Here is a 15,689-nt window from a genome sequence, read left to right as displayed (position 1 = left end):
TGAGAGAAGCAAGATGGCTCTCGCCAGGTTAAAGATTGTGGAAACGGCCAGAGTCGCTTGGAGGAATCACTGCAAGACTAACCGTCTCGATCGTAATACCCAGACCTAGACTGATCTTAAAGCTTACCTCAGAAAGAGGTTTTGTCCTCCGGTGAAACTATGATGAATGAGTTCTTAGAACTAAAGCAAGATAGTCGGACAATTGAAGAGTACCATCATGCTTTTGCCCTTCTTCTCAAATATTCCCCTCAGTTGGATGAAGAGCAGCTGATGGCCAGGTTCATTCGAGGAATGAACGAGCCATTGGACAACTTAGTGAAGATTGCCAAACCTGTCTCAATGGCCGAAGCAGTAAGAATGGCAAAAGACTTTGCTAAAGCCTTTGTTGTTAAGGTCTCGCCAAAGCCTGCACCCTCAAAATTTAAAAGATTCCAAACCCCAGGAAGTACTTCAAACTTTCCTCCCCCAAAGAGGCAGCAAAGCCCAAATCAGAATCAGGATGCGAGAAGATTCAGAAGTGAAGGAAGACCCTTCCCCCAGAACACTTTCTCAGGAGCCCCACCTATTTCAAGGATTTAGAGGGATGAGCTCAAAAGTGAGAACCGGTGTTTTGGATGCGAAGGTTCTGCTGATGAAAGACTGCCCGACTCCTACTATGTCAAGGGGACAGGGAAGCCAAGGATCGAGAGTGCAAAGACCAACCCCTTTTTATTAGTCAAATCAAGGTACATCTCGCCCAAATTAGGGAAATCCTAGGAGAACTCCAGCTCAGCCATCTGCCTCTGTCCAGAGTAGCCTCAGAACTCCTTCTCAGAACTGGGGCAACCAAAGAGAAAGAGTTCCGCCTCAGGCTGCAGTCAGCAGCCAAAGCAGTCACAATTGCAGAAGTAGTGGAAGAAGAAAGAGGACAGATTTATGCTGCAATTGAAAACTAAGGGCCAAACCGTCAATTCTCCGTCATCCATACTCTAGCTGAGCATTAAGGTAAGCCTTTTAAGCTTTTGATTGATTCAGGCAGTACTCATTCTTTCATTTCCCTTGGATGCTTACGTAAGCTATCCTTGCAAGTTGAATTGGCAAGTGGAAAGATTCTTTTCACTCACCTTGAGACATATCATATTCAGTTCAATCTAGATGGGAATTTAACTGACTACCAGTTTAGAGTTATACCTTTGGGAGTTTTCGACGGGATCCTTGGAATGGATTGGCTCCACAAAAATCAAGTTGACATTCACTGTCATAATGGAACCATCTCCTTCCATGACCTTCACAGAAACAAAGTTCAAGGAACTGGAATTTCAGGATCCCCAAGCCTGCAGTAGTTAGTAAAAGCTTCTAAGTTACTGAAAGGACTTAGAAAGAAGCAGTGCATTTATCTTGTCATAATGAATCCAGTAGATTCAAAGTTAAAAGCTAAAGAACCTAAATGGTTAAGTGATTATGATGATTTATTCCCAGCAGAATTAACAGAGATGCCTCCAATTCGGGAAGTAGATCATGTGATAGAATTGACCCCCGGAGCTCAACCACCGGAGCTCAACCAGTAGCCCTGTGCACGTACAAAATTCCAGTTCTTGAAGCCATCAAACTCAAGGAACAGCTTAGACAGCTGTTAGAACAAGGGTTTGTAAGACCCAGTGTTCAACTTGGGGTGCGCCAGTTCTCTTTCAGAAAAAAAAAGATGGAACGCTAAGACTATGTCTGGACTACAGAGGTCTCAAGTTAAGAATAAATATCCTATTCCCAAAATTGATGAGCTTCTGGACAAGCTAAGTGGAGCCCAGATCTTCACAAAGATATCCCAAAGACAGCCATCAATACTCGGTATGGGCATTATGAATTTACTATCATGCCATTTGGATTGACAAATGCCCTAGCTACATTCAATCACTTATAATGGAGGACATTCTCAGAGAATATTTGGATGATTTTGTTCTTGATTTTTCTATATTAGATGCCGACACATCAGTATACCTGAGTCTTTCTTTTTAGGTTGTTGCAAGATCAGGGTGTCCAGTTTTATCTAGTTTATGCTGGACTGGGACAATTCTTAGAGAGCAAATTTGGGGGGGTAAGATACTTTAAATGAGATCAAGCAACTAATAGAAAGTACACATGCACTTAAATTAACTCCATATAACTTAAATTAATATAAATTAGTCTAATTAATCAAAATTAAATAAAAATATGATGAAATGATAAAAATTCAATCTTTCCATACTTAGAGTGATCCAATGTTTTTTTCCATAGATGCACCATTACACGTACACTAGTTCTTATAGATTCTAGATGATTTACATCAAAAATATAATTTTACTAATTAGATTATTAATATTTACAGGCCGTCTGATAGCCTAGAAAAATTTTGGAAAAGAGATCATTAAAAATCTAACCATTGGATTTGTAATTTTTACTAACCACCACATTCTAACAATGTCTCACTATTTGCCACTCTTTTGATCTACAAGATTGAGCATTTTAAGTGGTAGTTATTGTGGGTACAAAAAATGGCATATATTATAACACTTTAAAGACCTTGAAATATTTAAAGAAAATAGACAAATAGCTTAAAATTTTCTCAAAAAATCAAGTTAAGCTCTATATTATGTGAACATCTAAGGTACAAAGTGGGAATCACATATGAGTTTAGATGTAAAAGATATTAGCATTTTATGAAATCAGTCCAAATTTGGGACATCATATATACATTGACTTTGTACCTAAGGAAATGAGGACTTTTGACTATCTAATGCTTAATCAGATTCTGAAACTATATTCCCAACTTTGAATGTGATGTTCCAACAAAAGAACTTGAAAGGCAATTCCTTCATTTTCTAGGAGAGATTAGCTACTAAAGTTAAACAAATGCCTGTTTTTTTACTATTTACAGGGTGCTTGAGTGGACAAAACTGGGCACCCTGATCTTGCAACCACCCTTTTCTCCTTCTCTATCTGCTTCCTGCGCTCATTAATGCAGTGACTAGCTTTCTTGCAATAGTTACATTTGTCCTTTTTCTTTGGCTTGTTGCCTTCCTTTTATGTAAACTTGTCCGATGACTTTGATTTCGAATTGTAACTACCCTGAGGAAAGGATTGATCGTTGCCTCTTCATTTACTGGCAAGAAAATCCTAATCTCATGTATGCATGACACAAATCTATTTTTCCTCGATTTCTCTTCTTGCAAGAGCACAGAAACCAACTCCTCAAACTTCAAGACATGTGGATTGCCTTTCATCACATGAGTCTAATGTAGAGGCAAAACATCCAGCAACACATTCAAGACATGTGGATTGCCTTTCATCACATGAGTCTAATGTAGAGGCAAAACATCCAGCAACACATTTAAGACAGTAGGCATGTAGGCATGATGAACTATCAGGATATACTTCATCAATGCTAGCCAACTGCTCCTCAAAATCCTTGATTTTTTGTAAGGAAGTTGTCCATGGAATCTCCCTCATTCATATGCTCTGACTCTAATTACTTAAGTAGATAAGTAACATGTACTTCATTATGTACCTGGGACAATGACGCATGTGCATCCCAAGCATGTTTAGCAGTCTTACATGATTGAATGTGAGGAATGTTACTCCTCTTGACGCATGTGCATCCCAAGCATGTTTAGCAGTCTCACATGATTGAATGTGAGGAATGTTACTCCTCTTGACTAACAAAGCAAGCAACGCACGTGCTTGCACATATCTTCCATCCCACTTTGTTTGTTCCTGCATAGGAGATATGCTATCTTGTGTGGAAATATACCATGTGAAATTGAGTTGTTATCTATAGATATGCCTTCTGCATCATGTTCATCAGAGGAACCAAGACGTTTCTCAGTACCAACTACAGCATTCCAAATCCATTACAACATTATAAAGCCCTTTGGCTACAAATACATGCCGTATCATATAGGACTATAACTGGCAACTCACAATATTCATTAATTTACTACTAATCCATTACTCATGGATTGACCAAAGTCAACTAATTGAGCTTCTTGTTCAATTTTGAATTAGTTCTTTGGCATAACCAAAACGTTTATTGGATTTTGAATCTGGTGAAAGAAGAAGAATATCTCTTCCCAAGAAGAGGATCCACACCGAGAAGAAGACCTGAAGGAAGACATGGACACGAGAAGAGAAGCTGCCACAAGAAGAGAAGCTGCCCCGAGAAGACTGAAAGAAGAGATGGACGCGTGGAGAGAAGCTGCCACGACAAGAAGACTGAAGAGAAGAGAAGATGTGAGGCTCCAAAGAGTGAGGAGCCATGTGAAAATCTCTGAGAGAGAGAGAGAGAGAGAGCCCACAACCCAATGTAACCTGCCCCAATAAAGTAAAACCACCTCTGAGCCACCGCCGATGATGTAGGCCACGTGGTAGATGTATGTGTGAGCACTTTAGTCAAGGTCGCGGGCAACTATAGTAAGCCTTGGACACATAGAGAGAGAGAGTGTCAAGGACTATGGGTTTAGGGATATGAGGCACTGGTCGCAGGCTATCAAGTAAGAGAGAAACTTGATATAGGGTCCAGGTGTGCTGAGATAACTTGAGGGGAGGAGTAGACACTGGTCGCGGACTACCAAGTAAGGGGAGGCAAACTTGGTATAGGGTCTAGGTGTACTAGGATTATTCACTTGAGGGGAGGTGTTGAAATATACAAGTGAATAGGGTGTGTGTGTGGGAACAAGCTCTTGGATAGAGGCTGTAAAAGAGGAGATGTAATTGTGAAAGAACCTGTGAAAAGGTTAGGAGAATCTACTAGGAGAGAATAATGGGTAGCATGAGGGAATTTAGGAGTGTGGAGATATTCTGGGAGATATTCAGGGAAAAGAGAAGAGGTGGAGAGAATCAGGCAAAAGGTGGAGATATTCAGGGAGTAAATCATGGAGAAATCAATGGGATTTGATGCTTGATGTAAACACTATAAATTGAGGCATAGCCCTAATGAGAATTTGCTGGTTTTTGAGTATCCATGCCTACATTAATCTATCCACTAATTATTCACTAATTACATCTTAATCATTTCTTAATCACTTTGTTAATCATGTTGATTCTAGTGTATGATCCACCCTAGCTCATCATTATGCTCAAATTTCAACAAGAAGTTCATCAACACAAATGCTTGATGTTTCATCTATGATTTTGACTATGAGATATGTTTATTCCAATGCATGTTTTTTCCCATTTTTCCCAATATCATTTTGGTGATAATGCATGATCCCATCGAATCATATCCACATGATAACCATTGTTGTGGATAGGAATTGTGGCATTAGTCTCATCACTTTTATAGCCAGCAACCAATTGATTCACCAAATTTTGAATAAATTAAAGAACACAACCATTCTTCCTTGTTTGGAGTGGATCTTTAATAGCAAGTTAAGGTAGGTCCTTTCTTGGCTAGTTCTTGGTTTTGAGCTACCATCTACCCACTTCTTAACATCAAAGCTATAGGGTCCCTAGGGAGCTTCATTAGCAATTCCCCTGTTGGAATTTTAATATGTGATGAAAGGAATGACATAAGATTAGTCAAATCCCGTAGTCTCTCAACCATTTCTTGCTCTTTTTTTCCTATTCCTTAGTAGGATTTTCCACGTTTTATTTTGAGAGAAAAATATGTATTTGGAAAGGAACTTCATCTCCCATGAGATGATTCCCTGAGTCATTATCAGAGATAAGCTCTTCCTTCCTTTCTCAAGAACTGGTTCAAGACCATTCAGTCCCCTTCACATTTCCACAGTGGGTTTAAAACATTAGTATACCACCGTAGCTTTTTGCATAATGTAGAAGTCAAGTTGTACGATAGCATATGGCTTGTCATAACTTTGAGTTACAATAAATCTTAATAAAAACTTGATCGTTCAACGTTAGCTCAGATGAAGGTGGTAGGACTCGTGACAATACTTATAGGTGCATCAAGTAATGTGTACATGCCCCTTGAATAATTTTTCATATTTTCCTATACATGGCCAATAGCTACATTCAAATGAGTTGGAAGGGCTAGTAAGGCTACAAGTAGTATCGTGGTTCTCTAAACACGAGCAATGAGCATAATAGAGCATTTATCTGATTTGTATTCATTTCTCCTGAGATTTTTTCTATATACTAAACACTGTATTATCTCTCTTCATAGGTAGAGTGGGCAAGTCTCTTACCTCTTTTAGCCTTAAGTTTCTAATATGGCGGTAGCTTTGCTTGTCAATGGCCATGTTGTTTACTTGATTTTCTTAAATTCAAGAGTTAGGAAAGAATGAGGGTGACTTAGGGTAATTCCAATACGTTGTCTTTGAATTCTACTGCCATTTATCTAGTGAAGCTCGCTTGGATAAGAGTAGATAATGCATATTTGAATCTCATACTCCCTTACAAAAGCATGATAATAATTGGTCATTGATCAACTTTTCCCAAAGTTTACACCAAGAATCCTAATATTTTAATCATGAGATATAATATCTCATTCATGTTCATTAATATTAACTAGTGCCACTAGGCTCCATTCAATCACCACTTCTCGTGAAAAACTTGAACCTAACACATTTTTTAAGCCAAGTGAAATTGAGTTTGTCCTTATGCTTCAATGATCTACTATACCATTGTTGATAATTCCAACTAACTCTAGAGAAAAAATAATAATTTTTTGTTGAGTTATCTATTGGCCCACACGTTTCACATATTGCCTCAACGATGTCTCTAAATTGGATTAGGTCTCCATCACCCATAAATCTTTTTGTAAACTAAGCAATGTGATGTGGTTTCATTTGTGATCATCTTGGTGCAAACATCATTCTCATTATATCAATTGGGTTAACTAACAAGTTGTGGGGTTAGTACTGGAAGACCACCTGTTTCTTCTTTGACCAAGTCTTACCAAGGTTAATACTCCCCTTCTCATACTCTATGCCTTCTTGGGTGAGGCATGTATTGATGTGTAGGCTCCAATTTGGGCTTCATAGGAGAGTAACCTGTTGGTTCTTAAATGTCATTCTCCACTAGAGTTCTCTCATAATTTGTGACATCACTACTACCTGCATGTGTGTGAGGAGATCAAGGTCACACAATAGATTATTAATGTACTTTTTTGTTTATAATTGCTCAATAAGTCCTCTCACCTTGTCTAGATCAAGCTCTGTAATGTTAGGTTGAGCTCTCAACCTTTTTCGAACCTTCAAAAATTAGACTCTAAGATTTTGACTGCTAGATCCGTTTGTTCCAATGTAAGTTTTTTCCATTTTTCCCAATATCGTTTTCTTGATAATGCGCACTCCCACCCGATCATAGCTGCATGATAACCATTGTAGTGGATGGGATTTGTGGAATTAGTCTCTCACTTTTATAGCAATCACCAATTGATTCACCAAATTATGAATTAATTAAAAGAACCCTACCTTTCTTCCTTGTTTGGGATCTTTAGGTAGGTCCTTTCTTGTTTAGCTCTTGGTTCTTCTGAGCTACCATCCACCCAGTTCTTAACATCAAAGCTCTAGGGTATGGAGCTTTGCTAGCAATTTCCTATTTGCATATTTATTTGTGATGAAAGGAATGACATAAGATTAGTCAAATCTCTTGGTCTCTCAATCACTTCTTGCTCTTTATTTCTTATTCCCTAGTATGATTTTCTAAGTTATCTTTTGATTAAAAAAAAGGATCTTTGTAAAGGAACTTCATCTCCATGAGAACATCCCCTGGTCATTGTTAGAGTTAAGCTCCTCCTCCCTTTCCTTTCTCAAGGATGGGCTCAAGACCATTCAATCCCCTTCATATTTCCACTAGACAAGTGGGTTTGAAACATTAGTATACCAGTGTAGCTCTTTGCATAATGTAGAAGTCAGGATTTACAATATTCTACAGCTTGTCATAGTAGTCATTCTTCAACTTTGAGTTACAAGAAACCTAAATCAAAACTTAATTGCTCAATGCTAGCTTAGATGAAGGTGGTAAGACCGGTGATGATATAGATGCATCAGTATAGGTAACGTATACATACCCTTGAAAAATTTTGCATATTCGATTATACATGGCCAGCAGCTACATTAAAATGAATTGGTAGTGTAAGCTACAGCTTGCCTTAGTTGGGTGAGATTGAGGGAACTTACACATGGTAGTATCGTGATTCTCTAAACACAAGCAATGAGCATGGTAAAGAATTTATCTGATTTGTAGATGTAGGTATTCATTGATCCTAAGATTTTTTCCATATATTGATAACCATATTAGCTCTCTTCATGGGTAGAGTGGTCAGGCCTCATACCTCTTTTAGCTTTAAGTATTCTAATACAGTCGTTGCTTAGCTTGTCTCAACAGTCATGTTGTTTGATTGATTTTTTTAACCTCTTCATAGGTAGGGTGGGCAGGTCTCTTACTTCTTTTAGCTTTCTATTATGCCTACTATTACCTCTTCATAGGAAAAGTGGGCAGGTCTCTTACCTCTTTTGGCTTTAAGTTTTTTAACATGACCGTTGCTTAGCTCATCAACAGTCATGTTGTTTACTTGATTTTCTTAAACTTGAGAGTCATGAAAGACAATGAGGGTGACTTAGGTAATTCCAATATGTTATCTTTGAGTTCAATGGCCATTTATAAGAAGTATCCAATGAAGGTCCTTTGGATAAGAGTAAATAATCATGCATATTTGCGTCTCATACTCTTTACAAAAGCATGATAATAATTGGTCATTGATCAAAACATCCCAAAGTTTACACCAAGAGTCCTAATATTTTAGTCATGAGATATAATCTCTCATTCCAGGACTAAAATATTGGGACTCTTGGTGTAAACTTTGGGAGAGGCAACATCAATGACCAATTATTATCATGCTTTTGTAAGGGAGTATGAGACACAAATATTGCATGATTATTTACTCTAATCCAAACGAGCTTCACTGGATACTTATATGCTCCATTTATCACCACTTCTCGTGCAAAACTTGAACCTAACACATTTTCTAGACCAAGTGAAATTGATTTTGTCCTTATGCTTCAATGCTCTATACCATTGTTGAGCCTTCCCAACTAACACTAGTGAAAAAGCATAAATTTATGTTGAGAAATCTATTGGCCCACATGTTCTACCCATCACCCATAAATCTTTGTGTCAACTAAGGAGTGCGATGTGGCTTCATCTGTAATCATCTTGGTGTATATGGGATGTTCCCAATTCCCTATCCACTCCCTTTCTATTTCTCAAACATCATTCTCATTATATCAATTGGGGTAACTCACAAGTTATGGGGTTGGTACTGGAAGACCACCTATATTTAGTCTTGGACCAAGTCTTACAAAGTTTAATACTCCCTCCTCGTATTGTATACCTTCTTGGGTCAAGCATCTACTAGGGTGTAGGCCCCTAGGAGTGTAATCTCTTGGTTCTTAAACATCTTCCCGACTAAACTTCTCTCATAATTTGTGACATTACTCTACTGCCTCCATGTGTGCGAGGAGCTCATGGTCAGATAGCAACGTATTAATGTACTCTTTTGTTTATAATTGCTGAATAAGTCCTTTCACCTCATCTAGATTAGGCTCTATAATGTTAGGTGAAGGAGCTATCAACCTTTTTCAAACGTTCAAAAAAATTAGGCTCTATGATTTTGACTGTTAGATCCATTTATTCCAATGCAAGTGTTTTCCATTTTTCCCAATATCATTTTGGTGATAATGATCATGCCCATCTGCATGATAACCAGTGTCATGGATAGGATTGTGGCATTAGTCTCGTTACTTTTATAGCAACAACCAATTTATTTACATAATTATGAATTAATTAAAGAACCCTACCATTCTTCCTTATTTGGAGTGGATCTTTAGTAGTAGCAAGTTAAGGTAGTTGCTTTCTTGGTTAGCTCTTGGTTTTAAGCTACCATCTACCCACTTCTTAACATCAAAGCTATAGAGTATGCAGCTTTGTTAGAGCAATTCCCGTATTGGCATTTTTATCTGTTATGAAAGGAATGACATAAGATTAGTCAAATCTTGTGATCTCTCAGCCATTTCTTGCTCTTTATTTCTTATTCCCTAGTAGGATTTTCTATGTTACCTTTTGAGAAAAAAATAATCTTTGGAAAGCAACTTCATCTCCATGAGATCATCCCCAAAGTCATTGTTGTTAGAGTTAAGGTTGTCCTCCCTTTCTCAAGGATGGGCTCAAGACCATTCAATACCTTCACATTTCCATCGGATAAGTGGGTTTGAAACATTAGTATACCGGTGTAGCTCTTTACATAATGTAGAAGTTTGACGGCTATACAATATTCTATGGCTCGTCATAGTAGTCATTCTTCAACTTTGAGTGATGAGAAACCTTAATCAAAACTTAATTGATCAATGTTAGCTTAGATGAAGGTAGTACACCTGATGGTGGTATAGGCCATCAAGTAACGCGTACTTATCCCGCATACTTATCCCTGGAAATTTTTTGCATATTTGATTATACATGGCCAGTAGCGACATTAAAATGATTATACATGGCCAGTAGCTACATTAAAATGATTTTTTGCGTATTTGATTATACATGGCCAGTAGCTACATTAAAATGATTGGTAATGCTAGTAAATCTACTGCCTTAGTTGGTTGAGAGCGAGAGAGTTTACACATGGTAGTATTGCAATTCTAAGCAATGAGCATGATAAAGCAATTATCTATATAACGTCCTTTGTACCCCGCTTTTCTCTCTCTTTCCTTGTACTCGTACCCATACGAGCCCCTATATAAACCCTTAGTACCCCTTCATGGTGGCCGACACCCAACACTCTGAGTAGAGACTGTACCTAACAGCCCTCTACAGCCCATCTCCTAGCAAGCCCTTTTCAACCCATCTCCAAGTAGGCTCTGTAGAATTTCTTCCATCCACCACCAGCTCGTCTTGTGGGGGAGGGGGTGTCCTACACTGTTCTCCCCTCCCCGTGTGAATAGACTTAATGGGAAACTCTCCTTCTCCCCCCTCTGGTTCAGCTTCCAGCATTGCCCCCAACTTAAGGACACTCTTGCTTTCCCCCCCCCCCCAAATTTTTATGAAGATGTAAGTAAGCACACTTTGGCTCTTAGAGATGGTTCCCACGAGTGAGAAAAGTAACTTTGAATCGCAATCTGAAAGAAGCGTTGAGTTTGCAGTGATGCAAGCTACAAGAAGATGGATAGTATAGCTTCTCCTTGAAGATGCCAAAATGCTACCTCGAGAAACGTGCATAACAATGACCCTAGAGGGAACGCCCCGGACACGCTTCCATCTCTTCTGTGACAGTTGCACATGGAGCCAATGGCTAGGTTAGCTTGATAATCATTTAAAAAGAGGTTTTTGTTATTGATCTTTAATGTTAGCATTATTTAAGTAAGAAAGAGGGTGCTACTTTTCCTTTTTTTGAATTTACCAAATTTCTTGTAAAGTTGTCACTTTCTTGAGAAGATAATGTGGTTTCTTGTATCCTATTATTTAGTTAAATAACGGTGTTGTTATCTTGATTAAGTTAAAGTATAGGTACATTTTCTCCTTACCTTGATGCTGCTAACCCTGATCCTACGCTTGTGTAGCCGTGTGGCAACGTTAGTGAGGCCCAAGGTATCCCTCCTACCATTGGGAAGTTGGAACTCGCCGATTTTGGGTGAGTGTTATGAATGTTGCCTAGTTGTGTGGGCCCAGGGGCTAGTGTGGTAAATAAGCCCACCCTATAGCATAGACATCCCTACAAGGAGCGGGAGGATTAAGCGAGGAAGCCTGAGAGGGCGACAGGCCGGCTTAAGTCTTCGTTGACTACCAATGAGATGAGGTGTATGGTCCCGTAAGGATTTCCTAGTTTATGGAGACTTGAAGGCCAAATTCTAGATTATCGGGCAAAATAAAATAAGCCTTAATTTGGCTATGGATAGATTTGAATGTTGTATCTATTTTTAATTAAATCCCTTGTTTTCTAGTATTGTTATATCATGGTTAAGTGGTTGTTTTAACGAACACTCTGTAAGGTCAGTAATTAAGGAACTTGTATATATATGTCACGTAGCATGGTAGGAAAGACATGAGTTGGGTGGAAAGTGGGAGGATGGAATTCCTGATGGCACCATCCTATAGACAAGTGGACCCAATTAGTCGGGTAGCTTTCCAACAAAATTATTTTGTTGGAAGCTCTATGTTAGGTAAGTAGGTCCCTGGGAAAATCCTGCTCTAGAGGATTAGGCCAGTGGCTATGCCTTGCGCAAATGGGGAAAAAAAAAGCGTTGTTTCTAGGAATCAAGAATAGAGGTTGCCCAAGTTAAGGTTAATCACTCTATGGGTGATTTGATTTTAAGAGTCATTTAGTAGACCACGTTCCCCATGCAAGATAGAACTAGGTCTTACCTATTAGTCATATCCTTGTATCTTTACACAGTTGAGGTGGCGATGAGTAGGAAATGTTTCTTTTGTTAGACTTAGTGGACTATCTTAAGGTTTCGGCTTTTTAGGTTGGGGGACCGTATTAGAGCCGATCTTAGAGTCTAGGATTTTTTATTCAAGGTTGTTTTGGAATGTATGTTTTACCTAAAATAAATGTTGATTGATAAAATACCTTACTATAGTAAAATTTGAATTGGTGATTGAATGATTGTAGAAAGAAGAAGACACCTACTCTAGATTCCTCGTCTTCCAGTGCGTCTTCCAAATAACTTATCGCTCTTTGAATTTTGAATTCCGTGATATGATGATGCAGATACTCGAGAAGTTGTCCCTCCCTAATCCCTCTCGTATCCAAAAAGGGTGGGTTGAGATCACTTTTGGAATCATGGGCTGAGGTACTTCATCATCCGAGTAGACGAAATTGGGAACCTCACCATCAATTTCAAGCGGGTGTGTTGGATTAAGAAATTGAAGATGGTTTGCTTATTCTGGTTTATGGGTACTCCCAAACTCGACGGCTATGTAACCATAGTATACCATAGAACCGCTGGGTATATGACCAAGTAATGTAAGTCTTATCTACCGACGAGACAGAGTAGCTATTATGGAACACAATACAATCTAGAGACTACCTCTCCTACCATCAATTTTTTGTATCCTAGAAACCACGGTGGAACCCCAATATTTCACCTACCTGGACCGCTCAAGTCTTATGCCTCATTTAAGCCTAGGAGTCTCTTTGTATTAGTTCAGTGGAAGACAGGTAAACCCAAGTCTAGGGTAGAGCAAAACATCTTCTCAAGGGAGCACATAAGGGAAAATAAGTTTTCCTAGTAAAGCTCAACAAAGCTGCTAAACCTAATAAGGAATCGGAACCCTCTTGGCTCTAATAATTCTCTGACATCTTTCCTATAACGAGCTTACCACCTCCTTGAGAAGTCGATCATGAAATTGAGCTAATTCCTGGTGCTCAACCTGACTCAAAAACACCCTATAAGATGTCTCTCCCTGAAGTAATTGAGCTTAAGGAGCAACTTTCCTAACTCATTGAGCAAGGATTTGTATGCCCCAACAGCTCTCCTTGGGGAGAACCTATTCTTTTCCAAAAGAATAAGGATGGTACTCTTCATCTCTACATTGAATATTGGGGGCTAAATCAAGTCACTATCAAAAACAAGTATCCTATGCCGACAGGCTTCATAGGACCAAGGTTTCCAAAAAATAAACTTGAGGTCTAGCTACTACCAGATCAGAGTCAAGGAAGTAGATATACCCAAGATAGCTTTCAATACCTATTATGGCCACTATGAGTTTACTGTTAAGGAAGCAGATATACCTAAGATAGCTTTCAATATCTGTTATGGGGCCACTATGAGTTTACTGTAATGTCATTCGGGTTAACCAATGCTCCTACAACTTTCAACTGTCTAATGCAAGATATATTTTGTCCCTACTTGGATGAATTTGTGTTTGTCTTTTTTGATGACTAGTCTACTCTAAGTTGGTGGAAGAGTATGAGGAGCATGTGCATAGAGTTTTGCAATTACTGCATAGACATAAACTCTATGCTAAGAAAAGTAAATGTACCTTCTTTACTCACCAGATTAAGTATCTTGGATTCATTGTCTCCCAAGATAGTATCTTAATAGATCCCCACCAAAGTCAAGGATATACTGGAATGGCCACCCCCTAATTTAGTCTACAAAGTTTGTGGATTTTTGGGAATCAAAGGATGTTATAGGATTTTCAGCAAAGATTACTCCCTGGTAGCTGCACCTTTACTGATCTTCTTAAGAAGGATTGTAAAATATTATGGTTGCCAATCCATTGAGTCAGCTTTGATCAACTCAAAGCCATCATTACCTCATCACCAATCTTGAAACTTCTTGATTTCACCATGGAATTTGAGGTGGTTATTTTACTGATGCCAATAGTCTAGCACTTGGTGGTGTCTTAGCCTAAGAAGGAAGATTGGTGGCTTATACTTCTCGCAAGCTGAAGAAATATGAGGCCAACTATGCCACCCATGATTGGAACTCTTAGCAGTTGCTCATTGCCTCAAGTTATGGAGGCATTATCTCTAGGGGCACAAGTTCCAGCTTGTAACCGACCACAAGAGTCTAAAGTGGACCTTATCTCGATATATAAGGCAGAGAAGATGGGTTGAAACCCTACAAGAATATCACTTTGACATCAAATTCCACCTTGGGAAGGATAAAGTGGTAGAGCAGATGCACTTAGCCGTAAATCTTTCTTGAGTGCAATTTCGATGCCAAATGATTCCATATTGGTCAAGGTGAGAGAGGTTTCATTTTTTAGGCAAGTTTTTGTGTAGGACTTCTTAATCTTACTAGGTCACGTAATGAAATGGTGTATGCAAAACTTAAAGAGTGTTTCTAACCTAGATGATATTGACAGCGGCGGGCGGCAGTGCCTACACGATGGCGTTACTTGGTCCGATAGAGATGTTGCTTGGTCTCGCAATGTTACTCGCATCCTCGCGTGCGTGTTTGGGTGCCACGACTTGAAAACTCATAAGATTAAGAAAAAAAGCACCTAACGCTACACACATGTGCTAAGAATTCAGCTTTAATGATGAATTTTGTGCAAAAAGCGACATCTTTAAGTGACTTAGCAATGCTAATTTGGTTCCTTATTCAATTTTGCTAAATTTCACCTTTGAATGACTACTTAGCAAAAAAAAACGTAATTTTCTTGAAACTAGGTCATATTCTAGAGTAAAAATGAGCTACACTTAGTAATTAACTTACTAGCCCAAAAATTAAGCATAAGGGTTCTATAGTTAATTTTTTTGCATGAATTCTTGATTCCTTATTTTTTCGATACTAGAATCTAATTTTTTTTGGCCTAAAAACTAGCTAAATTATCCTAATAAATGTTAAAAAAAATAATGAAAGATTTATTTACTATTAAGTTTCTAGAAATTTTTCAAAGATGTGATTAATCTAAAGCGTACTTAATTTACCAAGTCAAATTTATACAATTCATGCCAAAAATGTATGATTAAGAGTGGGATTAAATAAAATACTATGATTTCATGCATAATTTAGCTTAACTTGATTTATTCACAATTTTCTAAGAGTTTTACTAATTATAGAGTAATTATAGAGTAATTATGGAGCAATTTACACAATTTCATGCATAAAAGAGTGGGAAATTAAAAAAAATATCAATTTTAGAAAGCAAGATTATTCAATCACTGATTCGCATAAGGAAGTTAATATGAGAGTATTTACTTAATTAGAGAATAGTTTTAATGCAAAGTCGACAAAACAATGCGTAAATGGGATTAAGTAGTAAATTTTTAC

This window comes from Cibotium barometz, chromosome 7 (assembly GCF_041138505.1).
Source record: "Cibotium barometz isolate CiBa-2024 chromosome 7, ASM4113850v1, whole genome shotgun sequence".
Taxonomy (NCBI): Eukaryota; Viridiplantae; Streptophyta; class Polypodiopsida; order Cyatheales; family Cibotiaceae; genus Cibotium; species Cibotium barometz.
The sequence above is the reverse complement of the archived record's forward strand: the minus strand, read 5'-3'. Positions refer to the sequence as shown.